This window comes from Phyllobates terribilis, unplaced genomic scaffold (assembly GCF_046119375.1).
Source record: "Phyllobates terribilis strain yellow unplaced genomic scaffold, ASM4611937v1 Scaffold_8__6_contigs__length_399053987, whole genome shotgun sequence".
Classification (NCBI taxonomy): Eukaryota; Metazoa; Chordata; class Amphibia; order Anura; family Dendrobatidae; genus Phyllobates; species Phyllobates terribilis.
In genome coordinates this window covers 171,276,007-171,297,041 of record NW_027362768.1, presented here as the reverse complement: position 1 = coordinate 171,297,041, position 21,035 = coordinate 171,276,007, and positions in this window count along the sequence as shown.

Below are 21,035 nucleotides of genomic sequence, written 5' to 3'. Positions count from 1 at the left end.
CTCCTATGCAAAAGAATATAACTATTATAATACAGCCTCCTATGTACAAGAATATAACTGCTATAATACTGCCTCTATGTACAAGAATATAACTACTATAATACTGCTCCTATGCAAAAGAATATAACTACTATAATACTGCCTCCTATGTACAAGAATATAACTACTAAAATACTGCTCCTATGTACAAGAATGTAACTACTATAATACTGCCCCTATGTACAAGAATATTACTACTATAATACTGCCTCCTATGTACAAGAATATAACTACTATAATACTGCCCCTATGTACAAGAATATAACTACTATAAAACTATAATACTGCTTCTATATATAAGAATATAACTACTATAATACTGCCCCTATGTACAAGAATATAACTACTATAATAGTGATCCTATGAACAAGAATATAACTACTATAATAATGTCCCTATGTACAAGAATATAAGTACTATAATACTGCCCTTATGTACAAGAATATAACTACCATAATAATGCCCCTATGTACAAGAATATAACTACTATAATACTATAATACTGCTTCTATATATAAGAATATAACTGCTATAATACTGCCCCTATGTACAAGAATATAACTACTATAATACTGCCTCCTATGTACAAGAATATAACTACTATAACACTGCCTCTTATGTACAAGAATATAACTACTATAATACTATAATACTGCTTCTATGTATAAGAATATAACTACTATAATACTGCCCCTATGTACAAGAATATAACTACTATAATACTGCCCCTATGTACAAGAATATAACTACTATAATACTGCCTCCTATGTACAAGAATATAACTACTATAATACTGCCCCTATGTACAAGAATATAACTACTATAATACTGCCCCTATGTATAAGAATATAACTACTATAATACTGCCCCTATGTAGAAGAATAAAACTACTCTTATACTGCCCCCTATGTCCAAGAATATAACTACTATAATACTGCCCCTATGTACAAGAATCTAACTACTATAATACTGCCCCCATGTACAAGAATATAACTACTATAATAATGCCTCCTATGTACTAGAATATATGTACTATAATACTGCTCCTATGTACAAAAATATAACTACTATAATACTGCCAATATGTACAAGAGTATAACTACTATTATACTGCCCCCTATGTCCAAGAATATAACTACTATAATACTGCCCCTATGTGCAAGAATATCACTACTATAATTCTGCCCCTATGTGCAAGAATATAACTACTATAATACTGCCCCTATGTACAAGAATATAAATACCATAATACTGTCCCCTATGTACAAGAATATAACTAATATAATACTGCTCCTGTGTACAAGAATATAACTACTATAATACTGCTCCCAATGTACAAGAATATAAATACTAGAATGCTGTCCCCTATGTACAAGAATATATCTACTATAATACTGCTCCTATGTACAAGAATATATCTACTATAATACTGCTCCGATGTACAAGAATATAACTACTTTAATACTGCCCCCTATGTACAAGAATATAACTACTATAACAATGCCCCTATGTACAAGAATATAACTACTATACTACTATAATACTGCTTCTATATATAAGAATATAACTGCTATAATACTGCCCCTATGTACAAGAATATAACTACTATAATTCTGCCTCCTATGTACAAGAATATAACTACTATAACACTGCCTCTTATGTACAAGAATATAACTACTATAATACTATAATACTGCTTCTATGTATAAGAATATAACTACTATAATACTGCCCCTATGTACAAGAATATAACTACTATAATACTGCACCTATGTACAAGAATATAACTACTATAATACTGCCTCCTATGTACAAGAATATAACTACTATAATACTGCCCCTATGTACAAGAATATAACTACTATAATACTGCCCCTATGTATAAGAATATAACTACTATAATACTGCCCCTATGTACAAGAATAAAACTACTCTTATGCTGCCCACTATGTCCAAGAATATAACTACTATAATACTGCCCCTATGTACAAGAATCTAACTACTATAATACTGCCCCCATGTACAAGAATATAACTACTATAATACTGCCTCCTATGTACTAGAATATATCTACTATAATACTGCTCCTATGTACAAAAATATAACTACTATAATACTGCCAATATGTACAAGAGTATAACTACTATTATACTGCCCCCTATGTCCAAGAATATAACTACTATAATACTGCCCCTATGTGCAAGAATATCACTACTATAATTCTGCCCCTATGTGCAAGAATATAACTACTATAATACTGCCCCTATGTACAAGAATATAAATACCATAATACTGTCCCCTATGTACAAGAATATAACTAATATAATACTGCTCCTGTGTACAAGAATATAACTACTATAATACTGCTCCCAATGTACAAGAATATAAATACTAGAATGCTGTCCCCTATGTACAAGAATATATCTACTATAATACTGCTCCTATGTACAAGAATATATCTACTATAATACTGCTCCGATGTACAAGAATATAACTACTTTAATACTGCCCCCTATGTACAAGAATATAACTACTATAATAATGCCCCTATGTACAAGAATATAACTACTATAATACTGCTCCTATGCAAAAGAATATAACTATTATAATACAGCCTCCTATGTACAAGAATATAACTGCTATAATACTGCCTCTATGTACAAGAATATAACTACTATAATACTGCTCCTATGCAAAAGAATATAACTACTATAATACTGCCTCTTATGTACAAGAATATAACTACTATAATACTGCCCCTATGTACAAGAATATAACTACTATAATACTGCCTCCTATGTACAAGAATATAACTACTATAATACTGCCCCTATGTACAAGAATATAACTACTATAATACTGCCCCTATGTATAAGAATATAACTACTATAATACTGCCTCCTATGTACAAGAATATAACTACTATAATACTGCCCCTATGTACAAAAATATAACTACTATAATACTGCTCCCTATGTACAAGAATATAGCTACTATAATACTGCCTCCTATGTACAAGAATATATCTACTACATTACTGCTCCTATGTACAAGAACATAACTACTACAATACTGCCCCCTATGTACAAGAATATAACTACTATAATACTGCTGCTATGTAAAATAATACAACTACTATAATACTGCTCTTATGTATAAGAATATAACTACTTAAAACTGCCCCTATGTACAAGAATATAACTACTATAATACTACCCCTATGTACAAGAATATAACTACTATAATACTATAATACTGCCCCTATGTACAAGAATATAACTACTATAATAGTGCTCCTATGTACAAGAATATAACTACTATAATAATGCCCCTATGTACAAGAATATAAGTTCTATAATACTGCCCCTATGTCCAAGAATATAACTACCATAATAATGTCCCTATGTACAAGAATATAGGTACTATAATACTGCCTCCTATGTACAAGAATATAACTACTATAATACTGCCTCTTATGTACAAGAATATAACTACTATAATACTATAATACTGCTTCTATGTATAAGAATATAACTACTATAATACTGCCCCTATGTACAAGAATATAACTACTATAATACTGCCCCTATGTACAAGAATATAACTATTATAATACTGCCTCCTATGTACAAGAATATAACTACTATAATACTGCCCCTATGTACAAGAATATAACGACTATAATACTGCCCCTATGTATAAGAATATAACTACTATAATACTGCCTCCTATGTACAAGAATATAACTACTATAATACTGCCCCTATGTACAAGAATATAACTACTATAATACTGCTCCCTATGTACAAGAATATAACTACTATAATACAGCCTCCTATGTACAAGAATATATCTACTACATTACTGCTCCGATGTACAAGAACATAACTACTAAAATACTGCCCCCTATGTACAAGAATATAACTACTATAATACTGCTGCTATGTAAAATAATACAACTACTATAATACTGCTCTTATGTATAAGAATAGAACTACTTAAAACTGCCCCCTATGTACAAGAATATAGCTACTATAATACTACCCCTATGTACAAGAATATAACTACTATAATACTATAATACTGCTTCTATGTATAAGAATATAACTACTATAATACTGCCCCTATGTACAAGAATATAACTACTATAATACTGCCCCTATGTACAAGAATGTAACCACTATAATACTGCCTCTTATGTACAAGAATATAACTACTATAATACTGCCCCTATGTACAAGAATATAACTACTATAATACTGCCTCCTATGTAAAAGAATATAACTACTATAATACTGCCCCTATGTACAAGAATATAACTACTATAATACTACCTCCTATGTACAAGAATATAACTACTATAATACTGCCTCCTATGTACAAGAATATATCTACTACATTACTGCTCCTATGTACAAGAACATAACTACTAAAATACTGCCCCCTATGTACAAGAATATAACTACTATAATACTGCTGCTATGTAAAATAATACAACTACTATAATACTGCTCTTATGTATAAGAATATAACTGCTTAAAACTGCCCCCTATGTACAAGAATATAACTACTATAATACTACCCCTATGTACAAGAATATAACTACTATAATGCTATAATACTGCCCCTATGTACAAGAACATAACTACTATAATACTGCCCCTATGTACAAGAATATAACTACTATAATAGTGCTCCTATGTACAAGAATATAACTACTATAATAATGCCCCTATGTACAAGAATATAAGTACTATAATACTGCCCCTATGTACAAGAATATAACTACTATAATACTGCCCCTATGTACAAGAATATAACTACTATAATACTGCCTCCTATGTACAAGAATCTAACTACTATAACACTGCCTCCTATGTACAAGAATATAACTACTATAATACTGCTTCTATGTATAAGAATATAACTACTATAATACTGGCCCTATGTACAAGAATATAATTACAATAATAGAGCTCCTATTTACAAGAATATAACTACTATAATAATGCCCCTATGTACAAGAATATAAGTACTATAATACTGCCCCTATGTACAAGAATATAACTACTATAATATTGCCCCTATGTACAAGAATATAGCTACTATAATACTGCCTCCTATGTACAAGAATATAACTACTATAATACTGCTCCTATGTACAAGAATATAACTACTATAACAATGCCCCTATGTACAAGAATATAAGTACTATAATACTGCCCCTATCTACAAGAATATAGCTACTATAATACTGCTCCTATGTTCAAGAATATAACTACTATAATACTGCTCCTATGTACAAGAATATAACTACTATAATGCTGCTCCTATGTTCAAGAATATAACTACTATAATACTGCTCCTATGTACAAGAATATAACTACTATAATACTGTCCCCTATGTACAAGAATATAACTACTATAATACTGCTCCTATGTACAAGAATATAACTACTATAATACTGCTCCTATGTACCAGAATATAACTACTATAATATCACTCCTATGTACAAGAATATAACTACTATAATACTGCCCCTATGTACAAGAATATAACTACTATAATACTGCCCCTATGTACAAGAATATAACTACTATAATACTGCCTCTATGTACAAGAATATAAATACTATAATACTGCCCCTATATACAAGAATATAACTATTATAATACTGCCCCTATGTACAAGAATATAACTACTATAATACTGCTCCTATGTACAAGAATATAACTACTATAATACTGCCCCCTATGTATAAGAGTATAACTACTATAATATTGCTCCTATGTACAAGAATATAGTTACTATAACACTGCCCCCTATGTATAAGAATATAACTACTATAATATTGCTCCTATGTACAAGAATATAGCTACTATAATACTACCCCCTATGTACAAGAATATAATTAGTATAATACTGCCTCCCATGTACAAGAATATATCTACTATAATACTGCTCCTATGTACAAGAATATAACAACTATAATAATGCCCCTATGTACAAGAATATAACTACTATAATACTGCTCCTATGTAAAAGAATACAACTACTATAATACTGCTCCTATGTACAAGAATAAAACTGCTATAATACTGCCCACTATGTACAAGAATATAACTACTATAATACTGCCCCTATGTACAAGAATATAACTACTATTATACTGCCCCCTATGTCCAAGAATATAACTACTATAATACTGCCCCTATGTACAAGAATATAACTACTATAATACTGCCTCCTATGTACAAGAATATATCTACTATAATACTGCTCCTATGTACAAAAATATAACTACTATAATACTGCCCCTATGTATAAGTATATAACTACTAGAATACTGCCCCCTATGTACAAGAATATATCTACTATAATACTGCTCCTATGTACAAGAATATAACTACTATAATACTGCCCCTATGTACAAGAATATAATTACAATAATAGAGCTCCTATTTACAAAAATATAACTACTATAATAATGCCCCTATGTACAAGAATATAAGTACTATAATACTGCCCCTATCTACAAGAATATAGCTACTATAATACTGCTCCTATGTTCAAGAATATAACTACTATAATACTGCTCCTATGTACAAGAATATAACTACTATAATACTGCTCCTATGTTCAAGAATATAACTACTATAATACTGCTCCTATGTACAAGAATATAACTACTATAATACTGCCTCCTATGTACAAGAATATAACTACTATAATACTACCCCCTATGTACAAGAATATAACTACTATAATACTGCCCCCTATGTACAAGAATATAACTACTATAATACTGCTCCTATGTACAAGAATATAACTACTATAATACTGCTCCTATGTACCAGAATATAACTACTATAATATCACTCCTATGTACAAGAATATAACTACTATAATACTGCCCCTATGTACAAGAATATAACTACTATAATACTGCCTCTATGTACAAGAATATAAATACTATAACACTGCCCCTATATACAAGAATATAACTATTATAATTCTGCCCCTATGTACAAGAATATAACTACTATAATACTGCTCCTATGTACAAGAATATAACTACTATAATACTGCCCCCTATGTATAAGAGTATAACTACTATAATATTGCTCCTATGTACAAGAATATAGTTACTATAACACTGCCCCCTATGTACAAGAATATAACTACTATAATATTGCTCCTATGTACAAGAATATAGCTACTATAATACTACTCCCTATGTACAAGAATATAATTAGTATAATACTGCCTCCTATGTACAAGAATATATCTACTATAATACTGCTCCTATGTACAAAAATATAACTACTATAATACTGCCCCTATGTATAAGAATATAACTTCTAGAATACTGCCCCCTATGTACAAGAATATATCTACTATAATACTGCTCCTATGTACAAGAATATAACTACTATAATACTGCCCCTATGTACAAGAATATAATTACAATAATAGAGCTCCTATTTACAAGAATATAACTACTATAATATCACTCCTATGTACAAGAATATAACTACTATAATACTGCCCCTATGTACAAGAATATAACTACTATAATACTGCCTCTATGTACAAGAATATAAATACTATAACACTGCCCCTATATACAAGAATATAACTATTATAATTCTGCCCCTATGTACAAGAATATAACTACTATAATACTGCTCCTATGTACAAGAATATAACTACTATAATACTGCCCCCTATGTATAAGAGTATAACTACTATAATATTGCTCCTATGTACAAGAATATAGTTACTATAACACTGCCCCCTATGTACAAGAATATAACTACTATAATATTGCTCCTATGTACAAGAATATAGCTACTATAATACTACTCCCTATGTACAAGAATATAATTAGTATAATACTGCCTCCTATGTACAAGAATATATCTACTATAATACTGCTCCTATGTACAAAAATATAACTACTATAATACTGCCCCTATGTATAAGAATATAACTTCTAGAATACTGCCCCCTATGTACAAGAATATATCTACTATAATACTGCTCCTATGTACAAGAATATAACTACTATAATACTGCCCCTATGTACAAGAATATAATTACAATAATAGAGCTCCTATTTACAAGAATATAACTACTATAATAATGCCCCTATGTACAAGAATATAAGTACTATAATACTGCCCCTATGTACAAGAATATAACTACTATAATACTGCCCCTATGTACAAGAATATAACTACTATAATACTGCTCCTAGGTACAAGAATATAACTCCTAGAATGCTGTCCTCTATGTACAAGTATATATCTACTATAATACTGCTCCTATGTACAAGAATATATCTACTATAATACTGCTCCTATGTGCAAGAATATAACTACTATAATACTGCTCCTATGCAAAAGAATATAACTACTATAATACTGCCTCTTATGTACAAGAATATAACTGCTATAATACTGCCCCATGTACAAGAATATAACTACTATAATACTGCCTCCTATGTAGAAGAATATAACTACTATAATACTGCCCATATGTACAAAAATATAGCTACTATAATACTGCCCCTATGTACAAGAATATAACTACTATAATACTGCCCCTATGTACAAGAATATAACTACTATAATACTGCTCCCTATGTACAAGAATATAAGTACTATAATACTGCCCCTATGTACAAGAATATAACTACTATAATAATGCCCCTATGTACAAGAATATAGCTACTATAATACTGCCTCCTATGTACAAGAATATAACTACTATAATACTGCCTCCTATGTACAAGAATATAACTACTACAATACTATAGTACTGCTTCTATATATAGGAATATAACTACTATAATACTGCCCCTATGTACAAGAATATAACTACTATAATAGTGCTCATATGTACAAGAATATATCCACTATAATAATCCCCCTATGTACAAGAGTATAAGTACTATAATACTGCCCCTATGTACAATAATATAACTACTATAATAATGCCCCTATGTACAAGAATATAGCTACTATAATACTGCCTCCTATGTACAAGAATATAACTACTATAATACTGCCTCCTATGTACAAGAATGTAACTACTATAATACTGCTCCTATGTACAAGAATATAACTACTATAATAATGCCCCTATGTACAAGAATATAAGTACTATAATACTGCCCCTATGTACAAGAATATAACTACTATAATAATGCCCCTATGTACAAGAATATAGCTACTATAATACTGCTCCTATGTACAAGAATATAACTACTATAATACTGCTCCTATGTACAAGAATATAACTACTATAATATTGCTCCTATGTACAAGAATATAACTACTGTAATACTGCCCCTATGTACAAGAATTGAACTACTATAATAATGCCCCTATGTACAAGAATATAACTACTATAATACTGCTCCTATGTTCAAGAATATAACTGCTATGATACTTCTCCTATGTTCAAGAATATAACTACTATAATACTGCTCCTATGTACAAGAATATAACTACTATAATATTGCTCCTATGTACAAGAATATAACTACTATAATACTGCCCCCTATGTACAATAATATAACTACTATAATACTGCTCCTATGTACAAGAATATAACTACTATAATACTGCTCCTATGTACAAGAATATAACTACTATAATACTGCTCCTATGTACAAGAATATAACTACTATAATATTGCTCCTATGTACAAGAATATAACTACTATAATACTGCCCCCTATGTACAATAATATAACTACTATAATACTGCTCCTATGTACAAGAATATAACTACTATAATACTGCTCCTATGTACAAGAATATAACTACTATAATATTGCTCCTATGTACAAGAATATAACTACTATAATACTGCCCCCTATGTACAATAATATAACTACTATAATACTGCTCCTATGTACAAGAATATAACTACTATAATACTGCTCCTATGTACAAGAATATAACTACTATAATATTGCTCCTATGTACAAGAATATAACTACTGTAATACTGCTCCTATGTACAAGAATAGAACTAAAGTAATCCAGCTCCCAATTGTATACTATAATATTATTCTCTGTGTACAGGAACATTACTATAATATACAGTGCCGTACAGATAAGTATGGATGGGTAGGTACTGTACATTTTCATCTCTTTTAGCCTTTCATATAGCAGGTTAAATACATTTCAGATTGATGGTGAATTTGACATCTGACAGTCTATAGGCAGGAAATATAAAATCTATAAATATTCAGATTTCTCCCCGATGACCTTTATAACTGATACATTTTACGAGATAAATGAATGTGTCAGTCTTGGATATGGACAGATTTCATTTAGTCGTTTAAAAACCTGAGAAACATTTACTTTTCCCCCTTTAGACTCAATATCATCTTTTGTGATTGACTTCACTTCTTACCATTCTATAAAGTTGTTCTTCCTATAATAAGTCAGAGGGAAAAGAAGCCAAAGAGGAAAAGGAGAATTGTTCTAGAATGATGTCACACCTCCGCCCAGGTGACTTTTCTTTGCTTCTCTATACAAAAGCCATTGTCATTATAATTATTACCAATAATGGCTATTGATAATTGTGCGGTTTCTGAAGCTAAAGTTCAAACATCATATTAATATAAAAAATGTTTGCATGGGTCAGAACAATTACTTGACGGCCTAAGAAATTTTGGAAAAAGTAAACATGAGAGTCAGTTTAATACTGCATTAGCCAAAGGTTGCTTAGGCTAGAGTCATGTCAGAGATGCAAGGGGTGTGGATTGGGCAACTACTGTGAAGGAGTGGTTGTTCCCTATGAGACTATTGCTCTCAAGAGTACAAATTACCTCAGTACTGCAGAGCTGCACTCACTATGCTGCTGATGGAGTCACTGTGTACATACAGTATGACTCGCCCCCTGGGCCTAGTGTACACGTGTAGAGGGTTACCCGGAACCAGATCTCTGAGGGGGGGGGGGGGTTGTAGTCTCCGTGGCGGTGACCCGGTCCCATGGCTCAGGGTGGTCAGGCCAATGGCGGTATTTTTTGGGGGTTCTAGGTTAATTGTCCGACTACGCCACCCGTGGATTGCGGTCAGTGCGAACCGCCGCTGCAAGGGCAGACCGCTGGGGCTGATGGTGTATGCAGCTAAGGTAGTGTGACTCCCCACGGGAAGAGTGCAGCCCCAGGGCAGTGTAGTTGATGGTGGGAGTGATGGTGCGAGCGTCCCAGCACTGGTAGTGCTGGCGCGACGATGAAGCACAGAGACGTGGGGTTGCATTTCAAATTCTTTACTCACAGTTCTTTATATCCTTAGTCATTCCGCCGGCAATGACTGCCCAAGCCGTGCTGCGTCCACCAGGTAGGGGGCTCGGTCAACTCCCAAGTAATTCCGGAGTGTGGCACAGGACTCCCTTCTATTCCTTTCTCTGGCCGTGCCCCACCAGTGACACTACTTTTGTCCAGCTCCCGTGGGCCTTCTCTTGGAAGGGCTTCGTGCTCACCTCCCTGACTCTATGTGGTGTGCCTTTCTAGTAGGTGTAGTGAGGGGTCGCACCAAGATGTGATCACGACCGCCGGTCCTTAGCTGAGGATTAGTCGCCTCCACCAACTTGGGATCCGGTACCCTGTTCTACCAACCTGTCACCCGCAATCTCCTGGGCCTTTGGGGTTCCTTCTGCCCTCGTGTCTCTGGGCCTCTCTGGGTGTTCTGTTCCTTTCTTCCTTTCCTTTCTTTTCCTTTCAGTTTCTGTCCTCTCTGCTGGCTCTGGCCTCCACTCCAGGCCTGCCTCGTGGAGCTGGGCCCAGACTGAGCCACAGCTCCCTGTCAGCCCTCTCTGGCTGAACTCCTTCTCTCACTCCTCTCCACTGACTGTCTCCACTTCTAAGATGGTGCCCACCTTATATACCTCCCTCTCTGTGTATGAGCCCAGGTGACTTGCAACCAATGGGCTCCTGCCTATGCCCAGAAACCGTCCCCTACTGCTCCAACATCACTGGGTTTTCCTCCCCCCTCCCCACTCCAGCCAGGGACAGATTCTGTCGTGCCTGCACTACTGTCTAATGGGAGCACCGTTGAGCTGTCCCCCGGAAATGGGGTGTGTGTGATGCATGCAGCCTACCGAGCCCTGGTCCACACTCCATCCTTACCCGGGAGTGGAATATCACACCTCTGGCAGAGGTGCAATACCCCTGTAGCGGCCGAACCCTCGGGGCGCTACATTCCCCCCTGGTAAACCACAGCACGTCCTCGGGCTGGAAAAGAGCAAAGACAATTAATTTACAAGACATGCAAAACTTTTTCAAAACTTTTCACATAGAAAACGGACGTCATTTTTTAATTCCCTTTATGGGAAACACTTTCCTCTTTTTCAACATTTTTCTTTTACTAGATATGGTCATTACTACCGGAACTCTTTTGTCATATAAAACACCTTACCAAACATTTGCATTATTACTTTAGCAGCATATAAAACATCTTTAAGTAAACATATTCTTGGGTACTGGCCGCGGTGCAACTTGCGACCAGGTGTTCTTTCTTCTTAAAGGTGCAACAGTCCAGTAAATTTGTCTTGAGGTAGACATTGCAGACTTTTTATAAAACCAGTAGGGGGCGCTTTAGGAAGTGCAACTATTTACAGGGATGGCCGTTCCCAGTCCTCGGCTGGTTAGAAAGGGGGAGTGGCTGCTCCCAGTCCTCAGCCAGGTAGGGGATGTAGGGGGGGGCGGGGGTAATGTTCACACAGTCAACAGTTTCACAACAGTTCTTGTACCCTGATGGGTAATTATTTACACATGTACTTCGCTACTCACTAGTAGCAGTGTCCTCCAGATGCTCCCTCCTCCTCCTCATACTATTCTTCAGACCCGTCCGGGTCCTCTTGGCTTTCCTCATAGCCATAGTGCTGCAGCTCCTCCTCTGTAAGCCGATGGACATGGAGGGCGTACGGTCCTTTTGCGCCCTCGTGTCGGGTAAAGGTGACCACATCACCTGGGTAAAGGTCACGTCCACGGTGTCCCTCGGGTAGATGGCTTTCAACGTCTCTGCGGGTCACAAAGATGTCGCCTGCCGTTTCCGGATCCCTGATGAAGCCCCAGCCGTTCTCCATGTGAAACTTGATTAAGGTCCCGATGATTCGGGGACCGCGGGCGGCCCGGGGGTCTTGACGGGCTTTGCGCTTTTGCTCAGCACTTCGGGCCTGGAGCCGCTCCTCTCTGACGCACCTCTCTCGCCGTTCCCGCTCGAAGGTCACCAGCTGCTGCTGGCAAGCCTCTAGACGACGGACCGCGTCCGCCCGGGTCTCCTGAGTGAACCCCATTAAGTTCTCACCAGCGGGGTCCCACTCAAATTGTGCGTCTTCTAGTGGGAGCGGGCTGACCTCTACGGGCTCCGGAGCCGGTATCAGAGGCTCGCGCGGGGGCTGGGTTTTCCAGGGCTGACCGCTGGTCAGTTCAGCCGGCCACTCCAGCGGCAGTCCATCCGGACCAGTATGATGGGCAAACAGGTCCGCGCCTAGCGGTGGTATAGTGGAGGGACCCGGTTTGGGAGCAGCGCCCGGGGGCACTCGGCCCTGCGACCAGGCCGGGGGTCTTTTGGTTAGATCCGGTGGCGGCCCAGTCCGGAAAGGGGGCGCTGGTTGGGTAACGGCGCCCGGGTTAACTAGGCCTTGCGACCAGGCCGATGACGCTTCCTTCTTCACAGCGCCCGGGGTCAAGGGGCGTGGCGCCGGGCGGGACGTGGCCGCGGTGCTCGCCGCTTGAGGCCTAGCTGGGAGCAGTGGCGGCACGGCAACAGGTGAGGTGAGTGGGGCTTCGGGTTCTGCGACGGGAGGCTGGGGCAGGCTTGCAGCTGCTGGGCCTGGGGTGGTTACGTCCCCTGTACTTGCCTCAGTCCTCGCGGCTCCCTCCGCGACGTCGACTCCGGCCCTCACTCCTCCTGCGCCGTCCTCAGATGCAGGCAGACTCCGGGGTGCGGGTGAGGCCTGTCGCTGGTGGATTCCAGCCTGCCGGGCCAGTTCCTCCCTCCACTCGACGAGCGCACCCCGCTGCGCCCGGACCATCCTCCGCTCCAGGTCCTCCAGTGCAGCTTGCGCACGCTCCGGGTCCCTAGGGAGCTGCGCTAGGATCTCTGCCAGGCTGCAGGGTGGTTCAGCCTGCAGCAGGCTCCGGGCCAACAGGTTGGTGTGGCTGAATGCGTCCATTCCCGGGTGCGGTCTGTCTAGACTGATCCAGACCGCACCCTGCCCCACGGTTTTCTTTCCTGTCCGCCCCCATTGGGGGTGGTCCTGGGGCCATCTGCTGACAATCACCTTCAGGGGCAGCCCCCCCACGTTGATGGACATCTCCACAGCCGCACTCATGGCTGTTGGGGGCGGGCTTCATCTTTGGCGCCATTCTGGGACCTGGCCTACGATGGGAGGTGGCTTCCTGTTGTCTTTTGGCGCGCACATTATGGCGTCCGTTCTGCTGGGGCGGGCGCCATTTTTTTTTTAACACAATCAATTTCAATTAAACAGTCTCTTTCTCTTCAGGCGCGCAATACCCGTTTGCGGCGGGTTGGCAACGATCCTGCCGACTACGCCAAAGTTGACGCGCCCCCTGGGCCTAGCGTACACGTGTAGTGGGTTACCTGGAAACAGGTCTCTGGGGGGGGGTTGTAGTCTCCGTGGCGGTGACCCGGTCCCGTGGCTCAGGGTGGTCAGGCCAATGGCGGTATTTTGTGGGGGTTCTAGGTTAATTGTTCGACTACGCCACCCGTGGATTGCGGTCAGTGCGAACCGCCGCTGCAAGGGCAGACCGCTGGGGCTGATGGTGTATGCAGCTAAGGTAGTGTGACTCCCCACGGGAAGAGTGCAGCCCCAGGGCAGTGTAGTTGATGGTGGGAGTGATGGTGCGAGCGTCCCAGCACTAGTAGTGCTGGCGCGACGATGAAGCACAGAGACGTGGGGTTGCAGTTCAAATTCTTTACTCACAGTTCTTTATATCCTTAGTCATTCCGCCGGCAATGACTGCCCAAGCCGTGCTGCGTCCACCAGGTAGGGGGCTCGGTCAACCCCCAAGTAATTCCGGAGTGTGGCACAGGACTCCCTTCTATTCCTTTCTCTGGCCGTGCCCCACCAGTGACACTACGTCTGTCCAGCTCCCGCAGGCCTTCTCTTGGGAGGGCTTCGTGCTCACCTCCCTGACCCTATGTGGTGTGCCTTTCTAATAGGTGTAGTGAGGGGTCGCACCAAGATGTGATCACGACCGCCGGTCCTTGGCTGAGGATTAGTCGCCTCCACCAACTTGGGATCCGGTACCCTGTTCTGCCAACCCGTCACCCGCAATCTCCTGGGCCTTTGGGGTTCCTTCTGCCCTCGTGTCTCTGGGTGTTCTGTTCCTTTCTTCCTTTCCTTTCTTTTCCTTTCAGTTTCTGTCCTCTCTGCTGGCTCTGGCCTCCACTCCAGGCCTGCCTCGTGGAGCTGGGCCCAGACTGAGCCACAGCTCCCTGTCAGCCCTCTCTGGCTGAACTCCTTCTCTCACTCCTCTCCTCTGACTGTCTCCACTTCTAAGATGGTGCTCACCTTATATACCTCCCTCTCTGTGTATGAGCCCAGGTGACTTGCAACCAATGGGCTCCTGCCTATGCCCAGAAACCGTCCCCTCCTGCTCCTACATCACTGGGTTTTCCTCCCCCCTCCCCACTTCAGCCAGGGACATGATCTGTCGTGCCTGCACTACTGTCTAATGGGAGCACCGTTGAGCTGTCCCCCGGAAATGGGGTGTGTGTGATGCATGCAGCCTACCGAGCCCTGGTCCACACTCCATCCTTACCCGGGAGTGGAATATCACACCTCTGGCAGAGGTGCAATACCCCTGTAGCGGCCGAACCCTCGGAGTGCTACAATTACATTACTGATCCTGTACTGATCATGAGTTACATCCTGTATTATACTCCAGAGCTGCACTCACTATTCTTCTGGTGCAGTCACTGTGTAAATACATTACATTACTGATCCTGTACTGATCCTGAGTTACATCCTGTATTATACTCCAGAGCAGCACTCACTATTCTGCTGGTGCAGTCACTGTGTACATACATTACATTACTGATCCTGTACTGATCCTGAGTTACATCCTGTATTATACTCCAGAGCTGCACTCACTATGCTGCTGGTGGAGTCACTGTGTACATACATTACATTACTGATCCTGTACTGATCCTGAGTTACATCATGTATTATCCTCCAGAGCTGCACTCACTATTCTGCTGGTGCAGTCACTGTGTACATACATTACATTACTGATCCTGTACTGATCCTGAGTTATATCCTGTATTATACTCCAAAGCTGAACTCACTATTTTGCTGGTGCAGTTACTCTGTACATACATTACTGATCCTGTACTGATCCTGAGTTATATCCTGTACTATACTCCAGAGCTGAACTTACTATTCTGCTGGTGCAATCACTGTGTACATACATTACATTACTGATCCTGTACTGATCCTGAGTTACATCTTGCATTATTCTCCAGAGCTGGACTCACTATTCTGCTGGTGCAGTCACTGTGTACATACATTACATTACTGATCCTGTACTGATCCTGAGTTATATCCTGTATTATACTCCAGAGCTGAACTCACTATTCCGCTGGTGCAATCACTGTGTACATACATTACATTACTGATCCTGTACTGATCCTGAGTTACATCTTGCATTATACTCCAGAGCTGGACTCATTATTCTGCTGGTGCAGTCACTGTGTACATACATTGCATTACTGATCCTGCACGGATCCTGAGTTATATCCTGTATTATACTCCAGAGCTGAACTCACTATTCTGCTGGTGCAGTCACTGTCTACATGCATTACATTACTGATCCTGTAGTGGTCCTGAGTTACATCCTGTATTATACTCCAGAGCTGCACTCACTATTCTGCTGGTGCAGTCACTGTGTACATACATTACATTACTGATCCTGTACTGATCCTGAGTTATATCCTTTATTATACTCCAGAGCTGAACTCACTATTTTGCTGGTGCAGTCACTGTGTACATACATTACATTACTGATCCTGAGTTACATCCTGTGTTATACTCCAGAGCTGCACTCACTATTCTGCTGGTGCAGTCACTGTGTACATACATTACATTACTGATCCTGTACTGATCCTGAGTTACATCCTGTATTATACTCCAGAGCTGCACTCACTATTCTGCTGGTGCAGTCACTGTGTACATACATTACATTACTGATCCTGTACTGATCCTGAGTTACATCCTGTATTATACTCCAGAGCTGCACTCACTATTCTGCTGGTGCAGTCACTGTGTACATACATTACATTACTGATCGTGAGTTACATCCTGTATTATCCTCCAGAGCTGCACTCACTATTCTGCTGGTGCAGTCACTGTGTACATACATTACATTACTGATCGTGAGTTACATCCTGTATTATCCTCCAGAGCTGCACTCACTATTCTGCTGGTGCAGTCACTGTGTACATACATTACATTACTGATCGTGAGTTACATCCTGTATTATCCTTCAGAGCTGCATTCACTATTCTGCTGGTGCAGTCACTGTGTACATACATTACATTACTGATCCTGTACTGATCCTGAGTTACATCCTGTATTATACTCCAGAGCTGCACTCACTACAGTAATGTAAGAGCTGGAATGTAATAATACGATTCTTTACTTTAGATGACATTTACATTTTGTTTGTACTTACATTTTTGCACAGTTTCCCACTACGATATATTAAACGTTAGCCATCTCATTAGCGGAGTGCGCGCCGGGCTCCTATGTAATCAATTAGCAATTAGGCTCAGAGTAGCCCCCTGCATTGAACTTCAGTAGTTGTACACCCGGCATCCCTGTGTGTGCAGAGAAATTGATTCCCCCCATGGGATGAAAGGTTATCTCAGCTCATTACTGGAGTACAGGCAAGAAATACATTCCTGTTTTTGTGCGTTCTGTATTCTATAATTGATTTTACAGTAAAACCAGGAGATGACCACAGAAGATACCGTCACACAGAAAAAAAGGGAAATACAATGTGTGTATCCCTTTAAGTTTTCCCTGACTGCAGCCTCTACACTCTCAGTATGGCGCCTCAGAAATTTCTTGCATTTAATGAACTTTTGCATTATTGCACTTACAACTTTCTATCATTGTGTTGCAAATTCTCATATTCTATAAGATCGCTGCTTGCTGCATGTGAATAGGCGCCATGATCGCCATCCCCTTTATATTATAGTTGGCAGCAGATCTTGAAGAGTTAACTCTGTTCGCAGCTTAGAAAATTGCAATTGACAGCAATCAAGTGAGTTTCGAAAGCTGGTGGTCTGCGCGCCTCTCCCCCCTCCTGTACCTAATCACACCCCTCCGTTATCTAATTACTACCACTAGATTGTCACGTTTGGTGCATGTTTCTGCAAATCGGAGGAAAGGACATCAATAAATGAGAAGCGGACATTGAAGACTTCAATCCCACAATTTCATTGTCTGAATTAAAAGGGGTAGTTCAGAATTAGAATTTTTTTTTCTGTCAGGGAGATGTAGAAATGCTGCAGAAATTTTCTGCTTCATTTCTGCATCGTGGGCACATAGCCTTAGGATAAACCCTCAATGTTAAAGTCCTGAACAATCCGTTTAATTAACCCGAATGGCAAAATGACATAAAGAGAAAAAAATCAAAACATCAGAATTACACATTTTTGGTGACCTCCTTAAAAAAAATAAAAAGTGATCAAAATGTCTTATGTACCCCACAATGGTATGACAAATACTGTCAGCTCACCACACAATAAACAAGCCCCTCACACTGAAAATAAATAACGTTACAGGTCTTGGAAAATGGCGCCAAAAACCACATTTTTTATTTTTTAGCATAAATGCGGCGTATTCACTTGTGATGATTCTGCTGCAGATTTCAGCACCAGCGTTGTAACCCCTATTCCCGCTATGCAGAAAATAGTCCCCTGCGGAAATCGCTCTGAGTTGCAGATGTCAATTTGCTGCAAAAAAGGTGAAAAGTGCAGAAATTCCGCACTTTTTGCCCAGTATTTACCGCTGAGGATTTTACTGCGGTTTTTACAGCATATGGCGGCATTTGCTTATTTCCTGTTTTTGCAGATCAGTATGACTTGATTTGTAGGCTAGCCGCCCCGTGGCACTACAAGTCCCATGCATCTCCCTGATTGAGTAATAAAGCACTCTGCTATGACGGGGTAATTTGAGGAGGATTGAACCTCATTGATTGGCTCGGAGGGGCTATTGGTAGTCTGACAATGAACAAGTGGACATGTAATCATCAATGACAGCGTCTCCTTCCCATCCCCCCCCAGCACTCCAAAGAATCAATGAGGGTCTTTTCAAGGAACCCTGCACAGTGAAAGCTCAGCTTCACCACAAAACTTAAATCCCAATTACTCCGCATTACCTCCTCGGGTTGCTATGGAGAAGCCACCGCTTCGGGTGATGGGGGGCTTTCTTGAAAGGTAAATGGATTTGATATATACCAGAAAATCTCTGAAGACTCTGAAGAGCAGGAAATGAAAGAGCAAGGAGAGAGCGCAGAGATCAGCAGGGAGCGCAGAAATCAGGAGGGAGCGCAGAGACCAGGAGAGAGTGCAGAAATCAGGAGGGAGCGCAGAGATTAGGAGAGAGTGCAGAGATCAGCAGGGAGCACAGAAATCAGCAGGGAGTGCAGAAATCAGGACGGAACGCAGAGATCAGCAGGGAGCCCCAGAGATCAGCAGGGAGCGCAGAGATCAGCAGGGAGCCCCAGAGATCATCAGGGAGCGAAGACATCAGGAGAGAGTTTAGAGATCAGCAGGGAGCGCAGAGATCAGCAGGGAGTACAGAGATCAGCAGGTAGCACAGAGATCAGCAGGGAGCGCAGAGATCGGCAGGGAGCACAGAGATCGGCAGGAAGTGCAGAAATCAGCAGGGAGCGCAGAGATCGGCAGGGAGCACAGAGATCAGCAGGGAGCCCCAGAGATCAGCAGGGAGCGCAGAGATCAGCAGTGAGCAGAGAGATCAGCAGGAAGCGCAGTGATCAGCAGGGACGGCAGAGAACAGCAGGGAGCACAGAGATCAGCAGGAAGCGCAGAGATCAGCAGGGAGCGCAGAGATCGGCAGAGATCGGCAGGGAGCACAGAGATCAGCAGTGAGCGCAAAGATCAGCAGGGAGCCCCAGAGATCAGCAGGGAGCGCAGAGATCGGCAGGGAGCGCAGAGTTTGGCAGGGAGCGCAGAGATCAGCAGGGAGCGCAGAGATCGGCAGGGAGCGCAGAGATCGGCAGGGAGTGCAGAGTTTGGCAGGGAGCGCAGAGATCAGCAGGGAGCGCAGAGATCAGCAGGGAGTGCAGAGATTGGTAGGGAGCACAGAGATCAGCAGTGAGAGTAAAGATCGGCAGGGAGCCCCACAGATCAGCAGGGAGTACAGAGATCAGCAGGAAGCGCAGAAATCAGCAGGTAGCGCAGAGATCAGCAGGTAGCGCAGAGATCAGCATGGAGCGCAGAGATCAGCTGGAAGCGCAGAGATCGGCAGGGAGCGCAGAGATCAGCAGGGAGCGCAGAGATCAGCAGGGAGCCCCAGAGATTTTCAGGGAGGCAGAGATCAGGAGAGAGTGCAGAGATCAGCAGGGAGCGCAGAGATCGGCAGGGAGCACAGAGATCAGCAGGAAGCCCCAGAGATCAGCAAGGAGTGCAGAGATCAGCAGGGAGTGCAGAGATCAGCAGGAAGCGCAGTGATCAGCAGGGAGCGCAGAGATGGGCAGGAAGTGCAGAGATCGGCAGGGAGCCCCAGAGATTTTCAGGGAGGCAGAGATCAGGAAAGAGTGCAGAGATTGTCAGGGAGCGCAGAGATCAGCAGGGAGCGCATAAATCGGCAGGGAGCGCAGAGATCAGCAGGGAGCGCAGAGATTAGCAGGGACCCCCAGAGATTTTCAGGGAGGCAGAGATCAGCAGGGAGCGCAGAGATCAGCAGTGAGCAGAG